At 33.8% G+C, this 20,450-nt stretch overlaps 1 pseudogene; it reads left to right on the top strand.

Annotated features, from left to right (window-relative positions):
* The first annotated feature begins 5,406 nt into the window (after positions 1–5,406).
* LOC122217023 lies at positions 5,407–5,745 on the top strand (annotated as a pseudogene).
* Positions 5,746–20,450: the final 14,705 nt, after the last annotated feature.

Here is a 20,450-nt window from a genome sequence, read left to right as displayed (position 1 = left end):
CTACAGCTGAATGGATCAAAACATTTCCAATAAAGACGCAGAAACAGGCATCCCAGATTAAAAATTGTTTTAAAAGACCCCAAATCCAGATTTGTACTTAGATAACAAATAATCTGCACAATAAGGCTTTAAGGCTCAGTACTCCTATTGGATGATATTTTGGTCTCTTAATTTTAGTGAAGCAGCACATACTCCTTTATTTTTCCCTCCAAAGAGAAGAAGTGCACAAAGAGAAAATTAGCTTATAAAAAGTACAGGATATGCTGTATGTATTTTTAAGAAAAAATATTCATAATTTTAGATAATGGAAGTGAAAAAAAATGTTGTATCTCTTGTAGTTTGTCCCCTCTATATGAAACACTAGAATAGCAATTCCACCAAACATGGTCTCTATCTTTTGCCAAGTTTATCCTGAATATAAGAATGAAAAATAATATCAAGAGACACCTGGGTGGCTCAGTCAGTTAAACATCTGACTCTTGATCTCGGCTTAGGTCATGATCGCACAGTTTGTGAGATTGAGCCCTGCATCAGGGTCTGTGCTGACAGTGTGAGCCTGCTTGAGATTCTCTCCCTCTCCCTCTCTCTCTGCGCTCGCTCTCTTGAAATAAATAAAATTAAAAAATAATATTAAAATAGATCCTATTTAAGGTTTTTATGTCTTCATTACTCATCAATAATAGCATAATGAATACTTCTTATATTTTAATTAGAACTTTCAGTAGGTGACTAGTTCCTGAACCTCATGAAATAATTTTCACTTTCTCACTGACTCTAATTACCCAAGCTAAAATCCATCTTCTACCCTTGATTTTTCAAATATGGTGTAAATTAATGAAAATGCAAGCAGATAAAGTTCTTGTCAATTCAGTTGTAGTTATACTAGGCTGGATAGCATAAATTTATCATCAATTCTAGACTATAACATTATTTTAATCTCTAAAGTTTTATGGTTTGTTGAAATGGTTAATTGCACAGAGGTTGTCCAGCAATATAAACAGCCATGTTAATAAAATTACAAGCTTCTGAAATACCACTTTTGAAAATCTTTTTCTTTCATTACTTGTCTTCCAAACTTGTATTTAAATTCAAGTTAGTTAGCATATAGTGTACTATTGGTTTTAGGAGTAGAATTTAGTGATTCATCATTTACATATAACATCATCCCAACAATTACGCTCCTTAATACCCATTACCCATTTAGCCCATCCCCCACCTCCCCTCCAGCAACCCTCAGTTTATTCTCTATAGTTAAGAGCTTCTAAAATACCTTATCAGATTATAGTAATTTTAACTGTTTTTCAGTTTATATGATCATTTTTATTTTTATTACTTTGAACTTTAAAAAGTTATATGTAACAAAGCTCTCACTTAAGCTTTAAAGAAAGTAAGCAATATCTATTCAGAAATGTTTCTGATGAGCAGTACTGAAAGCATCTCATTCAGAAAGTAGAGGTAGAGTTCACTATGACCTACATCGCTAAGGTTGACATAAGAGCATAATAACCCATGACATTCCAAATGATATTATCATCTATCCAAAAACTAAAATGGTAGATATGAAATATAAGTAAATTAAAAATTGGTGGGTAGGGATAATATACCTAATCATTGTTGCATATCATAAATCGCTTATTTTGTCAAGGTATAAAATGTGTTACACAGAAAAAAATACCCATAAAAGTGTATAAAACCAATTGTTTAAGGTTTCCTTTGCATATACCAATTCAAAAAGCTCTAATTAAACTCCTAAATATATGGAATCCCAACAGTTCTTACAAATATATACAACACAAACAAAGCAAAATAGATGTTAAGCTAGGTTACAAATCATGCCCCAATTACCTAAAAACCTAAATCAAAGTCAAATCCTGATGGGAATGATTGTGAATGAAAATTAACTAAGCTCAATAATTTCATATGCCATCAAAGTTCATACTGCTGAAACAGAATGAGAATCTCTCTCTCACACACACAAGCATACACACTTTTCACACCAGCCATGAAACAGTTGTAATTTTCTATTTTTAAAAAATAGAATTATGTGCCTAACATAACCATTAAAAAGGTCAAAAGAAAAATGATCACATGGGGGAAAATCTACTTGCAAAGCACATCACAGCAAAGGCTTAATTTTCTTAATATATAAAGATTCCTACAATTAGCAAAGCACCAACATCCAAAGAGAAAAATGGACAGAAGAGAAGGAAAAAGAGGTGTCAGAAAAGGGTGGGGGGGAAACAAATAAAACAACAAGTTCCTAAATATATGAAAAAACTAGGAGTAGGAAGCACTCATGATGTTTTCTTCCCTGCCCCCAGGTCTCTTTTGTTAGTGTGATTATGTTTTTCATTTCTTCTTCCAGCCTTCCTGTGTTGATAGATTATCCTTCTCTACAATATGGGGCTTTAACAGAATCTGTATTGTATCAAATAAATACACTAATGAATCAGTTAATTCACTGTGTTCAATTGTTTCAGGCTCCACCTTGGATTCCAAACCTCTTTCTCATGAGTACGTGCCATTTCTCAGGTGTTCTATGCTAACTTCACAGGCCTTCATTACTGTTGTACAAAAATGCCAGATCCATACTGTTGTGCAATAGCACTTTGCAACTTAACCTCATAACATGCTACTCTGGATCTTGCTGTATCCTAACATTCTCTTCCATTTAGATTGAAAGTGGAGAGGAGAGAATGGCAGAATCAGAATATCTGGGAAAGGAATTTCTGAGATAAGGATATCTTCCCCATTTTACTTTCCAGCTTTCTTTTTTTGTTTTTATTGTTTGTGTGTGTGTGTTTATTTTTTTTTTTGGGGGGGGGGGGAGAGTGAGCTGGGGAGGGGCAGAGAAAAAGGGAAACAGGGGATCCAAAGCAGGCTCTGACCTGAGAGCAGAGAGCCCAGTGGGAGGTTTGAGGCTCAAAGCATGAGATCATGACCTGAGCCAAAGTTGGATGCTAATGACTGAGCCACTCAGGCGCCCCTACTCTTCCCCTTTTCTTGAGAAAAGCTGCCAAAAGAGCACCATATCTAGGTCTACTTGCTTGGAGGAGGGGGTCTGTGGGAGGAAACCCTGTCCAGTCTACAGGTGGGAAATAATGAGTTTCATTTTGGGCTTCAGCATAAAGACACAGACTCCCTGCAATTATATTCATACATACTTCAATATCAACATTTGCAGTAGTATTTGCTGGAGCTGTTGGTCTTGTTTATCAGATGGTTCAGGAAAAATTCGCACTCAATATACACAAATTCCTCTCAAAAGCAAGTAGATTCTAGATAGGCAGATAGTTCTAAAATTAAAAGCATATTCTCATTGTAATCTACAATACCGTGGCCATTGTTTTTTGGTCCTAAATTCTCACTCTTGCTTATTTCATACACATTACAATGAAACTTCCTATAAGAATTATTTCACCTGTGCAATTTTAATACACTCTTTTAGCCAATGAAACATATTTCTTAAAGATGTAAAAATTTTTATATACTTTGTCTTCAGCTTTTAAGGTACTTTTTCCTTTCAATTTGTCAAAACAGATTATTAGTGTTAACCATGTTATATCATATTTAAATTAATTCAGACAGCTTAATACATGAATATATTCATATGCAAAGCACACAATAGTCAAATCAAATAATAAAGTTAATACACGAAGTTTTGTAGAAAGGAAATCACATCAAGTGCAACTTAACCTAATTGAGACTGATTTTAAATCACTTTTATTTTAAAGATATATTTAAACTTACAATAATAGCTTTTTTTCTATATGAAATTCAGAGCCCTTTGAATATTTTCCCTTTTTCCTTTTTTTTTTTTCCTTTTCATCTTGTTATTTTAATCTACTAAGTGGATGACTTTCCGTCTGGCAAGGTTTCATTATCTTCTGCTTTGATTAGAAATCATTACAATTTGTACTGTTTTCTTTACCTCCTTTGAAAGGACTTCAATCTTTGTTGGTTTAATAAATATGCTAATGTATGTTACAGGAGTAAAACTCTAAGGAGATTAGAACATGTTCTATTATGGAGAAAGTATGTTGTTTTACTTTTTTAAAGCATATATTAGGAATTTCTAAAGAGAGAGGATGCCTAGCATTTTTTAATAATTCTTAAGAGTCAATAGAAGACATTTTTATTACATTTAACAATATTTAACAATTTTTATCAAGTGAGTACTGTGAAAAATTCTAAGAACACTACTGAGGGTATGCCAAACAAGGCACATATTCTCATGATGCTAACACCTAAAAACTAAACAATTACAACTAAGGACTGTAACTATTCTGATAGTCAGTAGTATGGGGAAGCTTGAAGGGGATATGAACTATGTATTTAAAGAATCAGTGAATGAACTTTGAGCAAATGATATATAGGGAAGTTCTTTAAGATAAATCTAATTCATTTAGGTAATTTTTGAATATTGGGCCCAAAGAATATAAATAATTATATCATAGTTTTCTCTACAGTGCTAATAATCCAATTTTATTAACCCTTACTTTATCTTCTGTGATTTTCCTGTTCATATATTCTACTCATTTTTCTTTTGCCTATTCCATATTGATTTGCTGACATTGTTTATATGTGAAAGATCATGCGTATATTGATTAAGAGTAAGAATTCGGACTCCTGAAACACTACCTGCACCTAATTCTCATTATATGCAATCACTGTGACCTTGGGCATGATTTTAACATCTCAGTGCTTCAGTTTCCTCATCCATAAAATAGGATAAATAATAGTATCAATCACACAGGGGAGATATAATGATAAAATGAATTAATGTGCAGAATGCAGGGCACCTGGTGGCTCAGTCAGTTGAGTGTTTGACTCTGGATTTTGGCTCAGGGTCATGATTTCACAGTCTCATGAGTTCCAGCCCTCCCTGGGGTTCTGCACTGACAGTGCAGTCTTCTTGAGATTTTCCCTCTCTCTCTGCCCCTTCCCCGCTCGCACTCTCTGTCTCTCTCAAAATAAATAAATAAACCTTAAGAAAAAAAATGCAGTACTTGGGAAAAAAATGTACAAAGTAACCTCTTTATAATTTTTTGCTGTTGTATCATTATGAATTAGATATTAATCTTAGTGCAAATCTCTCACTAACAACTATTTAAAAGCTATCAAGCATTCAATGTGTGTTTCCATTGCCCCTCCATTGTATATCTCGTTTTCCCAAATTGAAACTCTATATTTCTAATCACCTCTTCCGCTAGCTTGTGGACATGTGACAGGCTCTGCCAGTTTGAAGCAGCTGCATGAGACTGATTCATAAGGAAGTCACATCAGGAAACAAGCCAGGAATAACAGGACACCAAAACTGTCGAAGCACACAGGAGCGAAGGCAGTGAGTTTATGGTAATAATGGTGGCCTTTGCTTTTCCAGGGATATGTCTAGAGGCATTCTGAATGGTCCAGTGTTTCACATACTGTCATAAGCTATCCTACAATACAGCCTCTAGCAAAACTAGGCTATTGCAAACCCCTGCTAATAGAATTGTTTGCTTTTATACCCAGAGGTTTGCGAAAGTACCAAAATCTGCATGTGACATGTTTTCAGGCTGACTTCAAAGGGTCCATGCTATAAGAACTAAAGTTCTTATGAGGCTGTCTAAAATGAAAAAAACATGTCAGAGGGCCTATGGTGGTTCCATATGTGCTACATGTGTCCCTGACTGGATCAAGTGTGCTTTCTGTATTGAGAAGCAGAAAATCCTGAAACTGTTAAAGGCACAGTTAGAAAACTAAGTAATAAAATGAAGCTTATTTTGAGTAATAAAATGATTTAAAGGCTAAAAATAAAATAATAAATAATTATGATAGCCCTTTCAAAATGACACTGAAGCATTAGGATCAGCAGTATTAGTTAACCACCAAGTTCTACGGTGTGGTCTTAGAGTTGTTGCTGCGAGCTTATTAATATTTCTTTATAAACACTTCCTACTTAAACCTGTGGAAATGTAGTCTATTTACTTAGAGTAAGGAGAAAGATCAATATAGTAATTTACTTCAGAGGTAATTAGTCATCTCACCTGATTGAGTTGAAATCAGCATATAATAATAATTAATAGTAATAATAATTAACATGAGAGAAGGGATGTATTCTATAGCATATCATGATAGACATTAGCTTAGTTTATCATTGTGGTAACTTGGAATAACATGTGTTTTAAAGTAAGCTCTTCCTTGCACTGTGAAGAAAACTATAAACAAATCAAAAAGGCAACCTACTGAATGGGAGAAGATATTTTCAAATAACCTATCTGATAATAGGTTAATATCCAAAATATGTAAAGAACTTACATAGACCAATACCAAAAAAAAAGCAAAAAACAAAAAACAAACAAAAACATATAATCCAATAAAAAATGGGCAGAGGACCTGACTAAAGATCTTGCCAAAGAAGACTAAAGATGACAGACACATGAAAAGATGTTCAACATCACTAATCATCAGGGAAATAGACATCAAAACCACAATGAGATATCACCCCACACCTGTTAGAATGGCTAAAATCAAAAAGACAAGGAATGAGTCTTGGCGAGGAATGGAGAAAAAAGAACCCTCGTGTACTGTTGGTTGGAATGCAAAGTGGTTCAGCCAATGTGGAAACAGTATGGAGGTTCCTCAAAAAATTGAAAATAGAACTACCATATGATCCAGTAATTCCACTGCTAGATATTTACCCACAAAAAAATGAAATTAGTAATTTGAAAAGATGTATGTATGTAGTGTTAATTGCAGCACTATTTATAATAGCTAGGCTATGAAAGCAACCTAGGTGTCCATTGATAGATGAATGTATTAAGAAGTTTATATAGATACATATCTTATATATTATTATACATTATATATAATGAAATATGTTATATTACTATATATATATAATGAAATATTACTCAGCCATTAAAAGTAATGAAATCTTGGGGTGCCTGGGTGGCTCGGTCAGTTGAGCGTCCGACTTCGGCTCAGGTCATGATCTCATGGTCTGTGGGTTCAGCCCCGCGTCGGGCTCTGTGCTGACAGCTCAGAGCCTGGAGCCTGCTTCAGATTCTGTGTCTCCCTCTCTCTCTCTCTGACCCTCCCCTGTTCATGCTCTCTCTCTCTCTGTCTCAAAAATAAATAAATGTTAAAAAAATTTTTTTAAAAAGTAATGAAATATTGCCATTTGCAACAACATGGATGGACCTGGAGGGTATGATGCTAAATTAAATCAGTCAGTCAAAAAAAGACAAATACCATATGATTTCATTCATATGTGGAATGTAAGACACAAAACAAATAAATACAAAAAAGGGGAACAAAAAAATGCACAAATACAGGGAACAAACTGATGACAGAGAGGAGATGGGTGGAGGGATGGATGAAACAGATAAAGTGGATTAAGTGTACACTCATTGTGATGAGCACCAAGAAATGTATAGAATTGTTGAATCATATCATACACCTGAAACTAATATAACACCATATGTTAATTACAATTCAACTTAAAAAACTAAAGAAGTAATTTCTGGGTGATATTTAAAAAAAAGGAAAGGCTGAAGGGGTTCAGTGATTACTATTTATACCATTTTAATGGGGACCAAAACTACGAGGGCTCTTTTGTGTATAGGCTGCTTCTAGCAATGCTGAAGAGTTTAAAAAATAATTTAATAACTAAAAGTTTGAAACTCTTACTTCAATCATTATCAGATAGATAACCAAAAGATTCTTACAACATGCTTAAAATGTTCTCAGTTATTTACCGACAGGGGTGTTTAGCAACACAGAAACTAACGCTGTTATTACTAAATTTCACTATAGGCAGAATCGACACCTGTGTTAGGCTCTTTCTTCCTGCATTTATTCATTCAACAGATATTTGGAGCCAACCACACAAAAGGCACTAGTACGAATGCTGCATTATAGGAACTAAAGAAATAAATTCTCCACCTTCAAGGATCTTACATTCTACTGAGGGAGAGAGAAAATAAACAGATACAAGATAATAGGTGTTAATTTAAAAAAAAGAAGCTGACCATTTGCAACGTGGATGGAACTGGAAGGTATTATGCTGAGTGTCCTTCAGAGAAGGACAGATATCATATGTATTCACTCATATGTGGATCTTGAGAAACTTAACAAAAGTCCATGGGGGAAGGGAGGGGGAAAAATAGTTCCAAACAGAGAGGGAGGGAGGCAACCACAAGAGACTCTTAAATACAGAGAACAAACTGAGGGTGGGTGGGAGGGGTGGGGGAGAGGGGAAAATGGGTGATGGGAATTGAGGAGGACACTTACTGGGATGAGCACTGGGTGCTGTATGTAAGCCAATTTGACAATAAATTATATTTTAAAAAAAAAAGAAGAAGAAGAAGCTGGGCTAAAAAACTGGAAAATGATGGGGTAATATTTTACAGAAAATGACCAGGGGATGCTCTGTGATAGTTTGGGTTCTTCAAAAGCAGACACCAAGATGGGTCAGATGAGCAAAAGCTTTATTGAGGAAAATGTCCATGAAGGATGAAGGAGCAGAGCCAGAGATGGTAGCGTGAGATCTCAGAACACCTTGTAACAGAGAGGAAGAAAACAGAGTATGTGGAATCTCAGACTTCACTGCAGTTTTAAACACATTTCGACCAGACAGTTTTCAAGCTAGAGTCGCCTGTTTAGAGAGTTTCTCATTTTCAAGGAATGGGCTATCATTAGTTACTCCCATTACAGTCAGTTATTGGCTCAGAGCAGCCCTTAGGAATCATAGCTTTGGTTCAACATGATAGTGGAACTGGTTGGGGGCATCAGTTATGCTTCCAAGGTCACAAAAGCTCAGCAGCATATGTTCATGTCCAACACATCCCTCTAAGAAGATAGCATTAGAGCAGAGAGCCTGAAGGAAGTTAGTCATCAACTAACAGAAAATGATCCCTGTGATAGTTTGGGTATTATTTTGGGTTTTATTTTATGCATTTATTAATTTAATTATCATTCATTTATTAACATACTATTTATAGAGCTAATTTGACAAGCAAATCAATAAAGGATTAGCCCAGTAAAATCAACACTCAAGATTATTGTTGCTATGTTTCTACTGTAATAAAGAAAATACAAAAGGACAATTTTTTCCCTATTGTCCCACTTTCGCCTTCAACATACATATTGATTGCCCCTGAGTTCGAAATACTCCTACAAAACATTGAAAACAGAGGAAATTAAAACCCTAACTTTTTCTCAAAAAGTATGTGTTTTAAATGAAAGTTAATACTTCCAATAATACAAATGCCATAGTTGCTTGTTTGTGACTATGTTTTTTGAGAAGTTAAATTTACACAAAAGCAGTATGGATTTTCTTTACCCAATGACAAATGAAATACATGACCATATTTTTCAATGTAGAATAAAGTCTTTTGAATATTGTGGACCAATTGTTACTTTATTCATTATCTAATTAACATTACAAAATATCAGTTATATTCTATCAATATGATAGAAACACAAAGTTGCAATCTTGCTGTGTAAATACTGTGGTTTCTTTATACTCTTAAGAGAGATCACTAAAATGAGTGAACTCTGACTTTGCTCAGTGTTTTTGGAACCTAGCTAAAGATCCCCATCCTTTCTGTTAATTCTTACTTCTTAGTTCTTTGAAACTGAAATTCTAGCTGCATATGAAACACGTCATTAATGGAGTTATTCAATAAAACAGACCAAAAATTATTCTTTTCTCTTTTAGTACCCAATGTCCTTTGGGGACTTTATTCCTTTGTTTATAGATAAAATAAAACGAGACTATTAGGTTTCTCACCTCCTCCTAACTAGAGAACTGGCATGTGGTCAAAATAGGTCAATTACTGCATTAAAGGAAATTTTTTTCTCAAAAAATAAAATAAAATTTTAATTAATAATAAGAATAATATATAAAATAAAACTATTTAGTTATCAAAGCAATCTTTCTAAAACCCATACATGAATATCCCTTAGGCATATTAATGGTTCTACACACATTTTTTTTCTCTGATAACCTCAGAACTGCCACTGATAACAGAATATCTGTGCTCTAAGAAAATTATAGTTGATACTTAGTGTTCTCCATCAACAATAAATGAACTAGAAAGATGAATCCAAACAGGCATAAAACACTTTGCTGTCAACACAAAGAAAATCAATACTAATCTAATCAGACCAAGAAATAAAAGCACATGCTATATTTATCATTCAACCCTCTTTTCAAACTTACCCTTCCCAAACCTAACGTTTTTAACATTGTCATTTGATGATTATGTTCAGTTAGAAAAAAGAAGAATGACACATTGGATAAGTTCATTCCTAAACTAGCAATTTTTAAAACTGACTATATTTTAAAGAAAATTCAATTTAATAAAGTCTCCTAGAATATCCACCATGTGCATTGTCAGTAATGGTTCTCCCATCCAGATTTTTGATTCATTGATATAAATATTGATTAAACAACTACCGATACTAGCATGATTATAGGCGACAGTGAATTAAACAGACAATTCCTTGTACCCACAGAACTCATATCTTAATACTTTCCAGTCCTGAGCATTTAAGTGACAAGATTGCCCCCATCCCTGAATCCCTCTTTCCTTCTGCTAATAATGCCACATTAGTGTTCTGAGCTTCTTATTCTGGAATTGTGAACACTCTTGGAACACACCAATCAGTTGCAGCACAAAGCTCTAGATTTCAAATTACGTTTATTTCTCAATATATTTATTTCTCACTGAAGCTTTTTTTCTTATTCTTAGTTGACTTTGTGTTGCGTTCCAATAAATTGTTTTTGTAAACATTTTCAAACTTCTCTAATTGCCATCTTTACACAATCACATCTTTATCAACAGATGATATATCCTGCTCAGAATAAAGACTGATGGATTGGGAAGACAGATGGATTCTGATAATAGAAATTTGAGATGCTTAAGGAAGAATATAGAGGCTGCAAAGAGGAGAATAAAACCCTATTAAACATGGAGTTTCAGAGCATAAAAGGATAAAACATCAAAAGCAATTTAAAAGAAGGACTAGAAAAAGATTGATTTGAATCCAGAATCCAGAAGGCTAACGGAATGCAGTTTCAAAAACTAGGGAGTTATAATGTCAAATATTGCAGAATTTGATATTCATGATCACATTTTAATCCAGTTTGGTTAGGTCATCCTTTATTCTTTTCAAAAATTTAATTTGACACGTTATATTTTGTAAATTTAAGGTGCACATCATGTTACTTTGATGCATATATGTATTGTAATATCACCACTGAAGCAATATTTATCACATTACATAATTATAGTACAATATTATTGTCTCTATTCATTATATTGTGCATTAGGATCTCTATGGCCTGTTTACTACTCACCTTAAATACCATCAATCTTATCCCCCCATTCTCCATATCCTGGTAACCAGCATTTTACTCTGTTTTGTTATGTTTTTACAGGTTTGACTGTTTTAGATTCTACAAATAAATGATATTACATAGTACTTGCATTTCTCTTTTTGACTTATTTCACTTAACATAATGTTCTAAAAGTCCATCCAATTTGTCACAAATGGCAGGATATCATCCTTTCTCATGGCAGAATAATATTCCATTGTGTGTGTGTGTGTGTGTGTGTATCACATCTTTTCATATTTTAATTTATTAATTGGAATTTTGACTATTTCCTTTTCTTGGCTATTGTGAAGAATGCTGCAATAGACATAAGTGTGTTTCTTGTAGAAATCCTATTTTACTGCCTTTGGATGTATGCCCAGAAGTAGAATTTTTGGATCATATGATAGATCTACTTTTAAACTTTTGAGGAACTTCCATAATGTTTTCCATGAGGGTTGGATTAATTTACATTTCCACCAATAATGTGTAAGCATTCCCTTTTTACCATATCTTGACCAACATTTGTTGTCTCTTGCCTTCTTGGACATTCTAACAGGTATGAGGAGATATTTCATTCTGCTTTTTATTTGCAACTCCCTAATGATTAGTGATGTTGAACATCTTTTCATGAGTCTGTTGGCCATTTTGATGTCCTCTGGGAAAATGTCTATTTAGTTCTTCTGTTCATTTTTTAAGAGAATTTGGGGTTTTTTGTTGTTGTGTTCTTTATATATTTTGAATATTAACCTCTTATCCGATAAATGACTTGCAAATATTTGCTACCAATCTGTATGCTGCTGTTTCGTTTAGTTGTTTTGTTTTGCTGTGCAGAAGCTTCTGCATTTTATATAGTCCTATTTGTTGATATTTATTTTTGTTTTTGTGCTTCTAGCACCATGTCCAAAATATCATTGTCAAGACCAATATTGATGGGATTCTTCCTTATGTTTTCTTCTAGGGGCTTTATGGTTTCAGGTCTTATGTTTAAATCTTTGATTTATTCCAAGTTAATTTTGTGAGTGGTGTGAGATAGGAGTCCAATTTCATTGCCTATATATGTTTCTCTAGCTTTTTCAGCTCCATTTTTTAAAGAGATTATCTTCCCCCCCCCCATTGGATCTTCTTGGCTCCCCATCAGGTATTAGTTGACCATATATACTGGCATTTAATTCTGGGATATTTTGTACCATTGGTCTGTGTATCTATTTTTGTGTCAGTACTATATTATTTTTATTACTATGGTTTTGTAATATAATTTGAAATCAGGAAGTATGTCATCTCTGGCTTTGTTCTTTTTTTCTCAGAAATGTTTTAGCTATTTGGGGTCTTTAGTGATTCCATACAAATTTGAGGACTATTTATTCTATTTCTATGAAGAATGCCTTTGGTATTTAGATGGAAATTGCACTGAATCTATAAATGGCTTTGAGTAGTATGAACATTTTAGCAATACTTATTCTTCCAATCCATGAACACAAGATGTCTTTTCATTTGTTTGTGTCTTGATTTCTTTCAGTAAAATCTTAGTTTTCACTTGCACAGATCTTTTACTTCCTTAAATTTATTCCTAAATATTTTATTGTTTTTGATGCTATTGTGATTGGGACAGTTTCTTTATTACTCCTTCTGATGCTTCATCATTAATGTAAAGGAATGCCACTGATTTCTGTAGGTTGATTTTGTAGTCTGCCACATTGATTCCAACAGTTTTTTGATTGACTCTGGGATTTTTCTATATATAAGATTATGTTGTCAGCAAATATCAATAATTTTACATTTTACTTCCCATTTGGGATGCCTTTTATTTATTCGCCTTGCCTAATTCCTCTAGTTAGGACTTCCAATAGTATATTGAATAGAAGTGGCAAGAGTGACCAACATTGTCTTGTTCCTGATCTCAGAGGAAACCTTTTCAATTTTTTTTCCATTTAAGTATGATGTTAGCTGTGGGTTTGTCATATATCGTCTTTATTATTTTGAGATATGTTCATTTTATACCCACTCTGTTAAGAGGGTTTATCATGAAAAGATGTTGCATGCTGTTGTCATGTTTTTTCTGCATCTATTGAGATGACTGTGATTTTTATTTTTTGTTTGATTGATGTGATGAATTACATTTATTGATTTGTGTGTGTTGAATCATCCTTGCATCTCAGAGATAAATCCCACTTCGTCATGGTGTTTAATCCTTTCAATGTGTTCTTAAATCTGGTTTACGACTATTTTGTTGAGAATTTTTGTTGTATTAATTAGGCATATTGGTGTATAATTTTCTTTTATTGTGGTATCCCTATCTGTTTTAATATCAAGGTAATGCTGGCTTTGTAGGATAAGTTTGGAAGTTGTCCCTCGTCCTTAGTGCTATTTTAAAGACTTTGAGGGGGATTGAAATTAATTCTCCTTCAAATGTTTCATAGAATTCACTAGTAAAACCATTTGGCCATATAGTTTTCTGTGTTGAGAGCTTTTTGATTGCTGACTGAATCTCTTGACTCATTACTGGTTTGTTTATATTTTTTATTTCTTCCTGATTCAGTCTTGGTAGGTTGTGTGTTACTAGAAATGTATCAATTTCTTCTAGATTACATAATTTGTTGGCATATAACCGTTCATAGTAGTCTCGTAATTCTCTGTCTTTCTGTATTATCTGTTGTAATGTCTCCTCTTTTATCTCTAATTTTAAGCATATGAGTCTTTTTTAGTCTAATTAAAGATTAATCAACCAGCTTTTAGTTTTATTTATCCTGTTTACTGTTTTTCAGACTTATATTTATTTTTGCTCTATTTTTTATTATTTCTTTCCTTCTGCTAACTTTCAGCTTAATTTGTTCTTTTCTAGTTCTTTGAGGTGTAAAGTTAGGTTGTTTATTTGAGTCCTTTTTCATTTCCTAATATATATGTTTATTTCTATAAACTTTCTTCTCAGCACTGCTCTTGCTCCATCCCACAAAATTTGGTATGTTGTATTTTCATTTTCATTTGTTTCAAGATACTTTATGATTTACTTTTTGACTTCTTCTTTGATCCATTTGATTTCTTCTTTGATCCATTAAGCAAGTGTGTTGTTCACGTTCCACATATTTGCTGATCTACTCACCTTCCTCTTGCTGATTTTTAATTCCATGCCATTGTGGTCAGAGAAGATAGTTGGTATGATTTCAGTCTTCTTAAATTTGCTAAGATTAGTTTTGTGGCTTGTTATATGATCTATCCTGGAGAATGTTGCATGTGCATTTGAGAAGAATATGCACTCATTCAGTTGCTGGTAGTTGGAATATATATATATATATATATATATATATATATATATATATATATATATATATATATGGAGTCCACTTTTCTAAAGCATGGTTCAATTCCAACATTTCTTTGTTTCCTTGTTGATATTCTGTCTGGACAATCCATCCATTGTTTATAGTGGAGTGCTGAAATCCCCTAATATTATGGTATTATTGCCTAGTTATTGTCTATTTCTCCCTTAAAATCTATTAGTACTTGCTCAATATATTTTGATTCTCAGATGTTGGGAACATATATGTTTATGACTGTCGTATCTTCTTGATGTATGGATCCTTTTTATCATTATATAATGATCTTCTTTGTTTCTTGCTGCCATTTTTGACTTGAAGTCTAGTTTTTCCAAGTATGGCTATACCTGCTTTCCTTTGATTACCAATTGGCTGGAGTATCATAGTCCATTCCCTTACTTTGAGTCTGTTTTTCTTTGGAGTTGAGATGAGTCTACTGAAGACAGCATGTAATTAGACTTGTTTTTTAATCTATACAGCCACTGAATACCTTTGGATTAATGAGTTCAAATCGTTTATGTTTAGGATGATAATTGATATACGAGGACTTACTACTGACATTCTATATTTTGTTTCTGGCTGTCTTGTACTTCTCCATTCTTTCTTTTTCCTTTTGTTTCTGACTTTTTAGATTGGTGGTTTTGTATAATGATTTGTTCAGTTTCCCCTTTCTTGTGTTTTGTGTCTTTGTTCTAGATGTTTGTTTTGTTGTTATGATGAGGTTAACATAAAATATTTCATAGATAAAATAACCCCTTTTCTGCTGATAGCAGCTATCTTTATTTGCCTATATAGGTCCCATCATTTTCCTCCTCCCGTTTTATATTTTTGTTGTCACAAATTATCCTTTTTTATGCTTAAGTTATCAAATCGTAGTAGCTATAGTTACTTTTAATGCTTTTTTTTTCCTTTAAACTTTATTATATAATTTTTTAACACCCTGTTCTAAAAGAGTTACAATTATCTGGTTCAGTTTGTCTACAACATTACTAAAAGTTTTGTGTCATTTTGGGGTTCAGATAGAAGAGCTCCTTTAAACATTTTTTTTATAAGACAGGTCTAGTGATGGTGAACTCCCTCAGCTTTGGTTTTTCCAAGAAAGCTTCAATTTCTCATTCATATCTGAAGAATAACTTTGCTAGATAGACTACTCTTTGCCAGCATTTCTTATCTTTCAATATTTTGAATACATCATTCTACTCTCTTCTTCTGGCCTATGGAGCTTCAGCTTAGAAAGCTGCCGATAGTCTAATGTGAATTTCTTGGTAGGTTACTTTCTTTTATTTTACCCTGCCTGCTTTAAGGATTCTTTCTTTATCATTGACTTTTGACAGCTTTATTATACTGTGTCTTGGAAAGAGTCTTTTTGCATTGAGATAGTAAATGATCTATTAGCTTCACAGACTTATATGTCTAGTTCTTTCCTCAGGTTTTGGAAATTCTCAGCTATTATTTCCAAATAACCTCTCTAACCCTTTCTCCTTCTGGCATACCTATTATTTTTATATAGGCTCTCATAATGGAGTCTGATAGCTCTTATAGGATTTCTTGACTGTTTAAAATACTAGTTCTTTCTTCTTTTCCACCCGATCATTTCTAGATTCCTTTCTTCCAGTTCAATTATTTTTGTCTCTTCCATCAATCTGCTCTATTTCCTATGTTTTCTAATGTGTTATTCATCTCACTGAGTTCTTCACCTCCAGAATTTCTGTTTGGTTCTTTTTTTTATAATTTCAATATCTTTGATAAATTACTCCTTCTTTACATTTATTAAATTCCTGAATTTTCTTGTAGCACTTTCTTTATAAATGCTATTTTGGATTCTCAGTTAGATCCCAATTTTCCCTGACTTTGAGTTTGGTTGCTGGAGACTTGTTACTTTCTTTTTTGTGATAGATATTACATGATTTTTCAAGGTGTTTGATGATGTACCTCTGCCAGTGCGTTTGAAGTAGTAAACACCTTTCTTATTGAGGTAAAGTTTTGTTTACTCTGTTTTTAACAGTTCAACAGGGTGGGAATTAGAGGACTTTCTTTTGTTTTCCAGCAGGTGATGCTATAGCACAAGTTTTTCGTTTCTTTTACTTGAGTTGACTTGTGGCTATATTTGGGAGTGGGCACTTTCTAACCTCTACCCTCTCTGCCAGAGAGGTTACTGGTTGTTATTGTTTGTGCCTTTGGGGTTACAGATACCACTGCCACTTCTCCTCTGGCTCCTCTCCTGTTCCTTCAGTTCTAGCACCTCCACAAAATGTAATCCACTCACCTTCAGATATCAGATGTATGGATGTCCCTGGTGTCCTAGTATGTCATACAGAGGAAATTTTGTTGGGTTATGAATGTTTTATTGGTTATGAGTTGACAAGGAAAGACAAGGGGAAGGACTCATGCTGTCACGAGGCTGATGTCATTCCTCATTCTTTCTTCTCAATCAGTTTCTTTGGTTTTCCAATAAAATATTGCTAGGAAAGTGATCAATTAAAAGTGGAAACTATCTTGAACTGGATGAAGACCGTGGTTCAAGTTCTTTTTAAAGTTGTTGAACATCTATGATTTGTTTTTCAATATACACAATACCTATTCTAACAAAATCTTTTTGTGAAGATCAAATTGGTACACACACACACACACATGCGCGCGCGCAAGCGAGAACACATTCTGTAAAAGATCATAGGACATCAGAGAGGTACTTATGTTTTAGGAAATGAGATTTTTTAACTACAGGCTTGTTTTTGTTTTACATTCACATCTGCTAAAATCTAAATTATTTTGGGGTGCCTGGGTGGCTCAGTCAGTTGAACTCAGGTCATGATCTCACAGCTTGTGAGTTTGAGCCCCGCACCAGGCTTTGTGCTGACAGCTCAAAGCTTGGAGCCTGCTTCAGATTCTGTGTCTCCCTCTCTCTCTGTCCCTCCCCTACTCATACTCTCTTTCTCTCAAAAATAAATAAACAAAAAAAATTTAAAAAATAAAATCTAAATTATTTTGTCTTTTATTTAATCAAATTGAATGCATTATTCACACTTGAGAAGGAATCTGATAAAATCTTTAAGGCTGTCCTCAGGAAATTATAATTAAGAAAAGGGTAATTTTCAACTACAGAAGTATGATTAAAATTCACATAAGGAAATTATCCTGAAATAATCTTCTGGGAGCAAAGGCAGCAAGACAATATTAACAAAGGAGTTAATTTAGCAAGTCTGTGATAAGCATGTCAACCAAAAACTCGAGAAAATATTTGCAGATAAACTTCAATAATCTGCCTTTGAATAGTCAACTGTTTAGTGTATTTTTCCATGTAAAATAGGAAGACTAAAAATAAACTTGAATCAATAATTTTGCCTAAATGGATGTAGAAGAATTTTAGTCATTACAACTTTTAGCTAAATAAACTAGTATTGTTTATTTTCAAAGATACAGTCTAGAAGAACAATCTAAAGGATTAATTGCCCTCACTAAACCACCAAATAGGAAAGCAACCCTGATTAGTTTGAAGGGACATCATTGTTGAAATGCTTCATATCAGCTTTCTTCCACTTTGAGTGTGTACCCATAACCTAAGACTCTAGATTGGTGGTTGGTGAAATAATTTTGTAAAGCACATGTATAATTGAATATATCTGTGTGTATGTACACACACATCATTTGTAACATAATATTTGTGTACGGAATACTATTTTTCCAGCCCCTCTTCCTTTCTGCCTCAGCCTGTGCAGCTGCTGTTTACTCAAATGATACTTATTCCCCCCAGATCTTTATTCTGCTCAATCCATCACCTCCTTTCCATCTCTGATAAAATGTCACTCACTCCAATTTCCTTTCTTGGCAGCCTTATCTAAATAGAAACCAGGACCTAAAGAACAAGTCTAATCTAGTTTTCATGGATAATTTTTCACATAGTTAAAGACAACTGAGCTTTCTCTTTTATAGGATAAATATCTTCTGGTTTGTGCACTGTCATCATTCCTACAACTGCCTTCTAAAAGTTTTCCAGTTTATCATTATACCTTTTATTTGCCTGTATAAAACTAAAACAAAACAAAACAAACAAACAAAAAAAAAAACACTACTTCTTTCATTCTAAAGGTTATGCTTTTATTACAGGACTTTGAAATTTTATCAGTGTGTTTGGCAGCTATTGCTTATTGTTGACTCACCCTAAACTTACTAGAAATTGAAATCTAAATTGTATGAGGAGCTATTTGAACCATTGTCTCCTCTTACATTTTGTGGTTATTTTTTGAACCCAAGTATTAGACTCTACATGAATACATATTAAACATATATATTTGGCTCATCATTTCCAAATTATTGATACAGTTCTGGTGTTGAATTCTTTTAACTGATGTACTTATTTGTTGATCCTTTCTCAGAAATTTGTTCCAAAATCTCCCCAGTTAATAATAATGATTTCATTAATGTTTGATTTTTTTGTGTCCTAGAGACATGGTTAAACTGTTGTTGGAACACTCAGTCCTCAGAGAACAATGACACTTTAAAAATCTACAAAGCAACAAAAGCATAATTCATAGTTCATCTAAATAGGTTAAGAATTGAGTCTTTGCCAAGGAAACTCTGAAACTACTTTAACCAGTCAAATCAAACTATGTTTCTGGCTGATGTGCCTCAGTTTTGTTTGCCTGATGAAAAATTGTAAAAATTGTTCTGGCCCCTCTCCTCATTCACATTTACTCCATACTTTGTCACTAGGGCTCTCATCCATTCTTATGTCTCCAAATATAAATCATGTGGCAATAAAGTTCGAATGTAAGAACCTAGGTATCACTGTTCAGGTATCCTCTTAAATTTTAATTTTCATAATAGAAGACATCTTCATAAACACAGAATTCTCTTTGGGAAACTACCTTCTTTGATATTTGTATGTGTACCTAGTGGAAACTAACCTTTATCATGCATAGCAGTGATTCATGCCCTACCAATTAGAATGTCCAATTAGAATTAGCTACATATTTACTACCACAAACTTGGGCTAATCATCTGTTTAACAAGGGTATATATCAGTAGAATGTAGGGACTGCAAGGTTATAAATTATGTCTGTTGCTCACCATTGAAGCACTAAGATTAATGCAGTGTCTACCCCAAAGTAGGTCTACTTTTTCTTTTACAGTGTCTCCATTTTTTTCAGGATGCTATAATTAAATACCATAGACTAAGTGGTTTATAAACAACAGAACTATATTTCCCACAGTTCTGGAGGCTGGGGAGCCCAGGATAAGGGTCTGCTTTCTGGCTCATCAATGGCAATCTTCCTGCTATAACCTCAAATGGGGAAAGGTAGTGAGTGAACTCTTTGTGGCCTCTTTTATAAGGGTACTACTTCTGCCCTCATAACTTAATCACTTACTAAAGCCTCATCTCCAAATACCATCACATTGGAAATTAGATTTCAACATATGAACTTGGGAAGAACATAAATATTCAGTGTATATCTAGGAAGAACATAGTGTGAGACCCTAAAATTTTTGAACTCCAACAAAATGGAAATCTTATGGGCTAATTCTCTCGCTACCATCATGACACCCAGGAAAAAGGGACTGCTGATTTAGATCCATCACTTTTAAGGGACTTAGAAATCATCGGCATACACAGGGGTGTCTGGGCAGCTCAGTGCATTCAGTGTCCGACTCTTGGTTTTGGCTCAGGTCATGATTTGCGGTTTGTGAGTTTGAGCCCCACATCGGGCTCTGCACTGAGAATGTGGAGCCCACTTGGGATTCTATCTCTCCCTGTCTCTCTACCGCTTCCCTGC

The sequence above is a fragment of the Panthera leo genome, chromosome B1, assembly GCF_018350215.1.
Source record: "Panthera leo isolate Ple1 chromosome B1, P.leo_Ple1_pat1.1, whole genome shotgun sequence".
Classification (NCBI taxonomy): Eukaryota; Metazoa; Chordata; class Mammalia; order Carnivora; family Felidae; genus Panthera; species Panthera leo.
The sequence above is the reverse complement of the archived record's forward strand: the minus strand, read 5'-3'. Positions and strand labels throughout refer to the sequence as shown.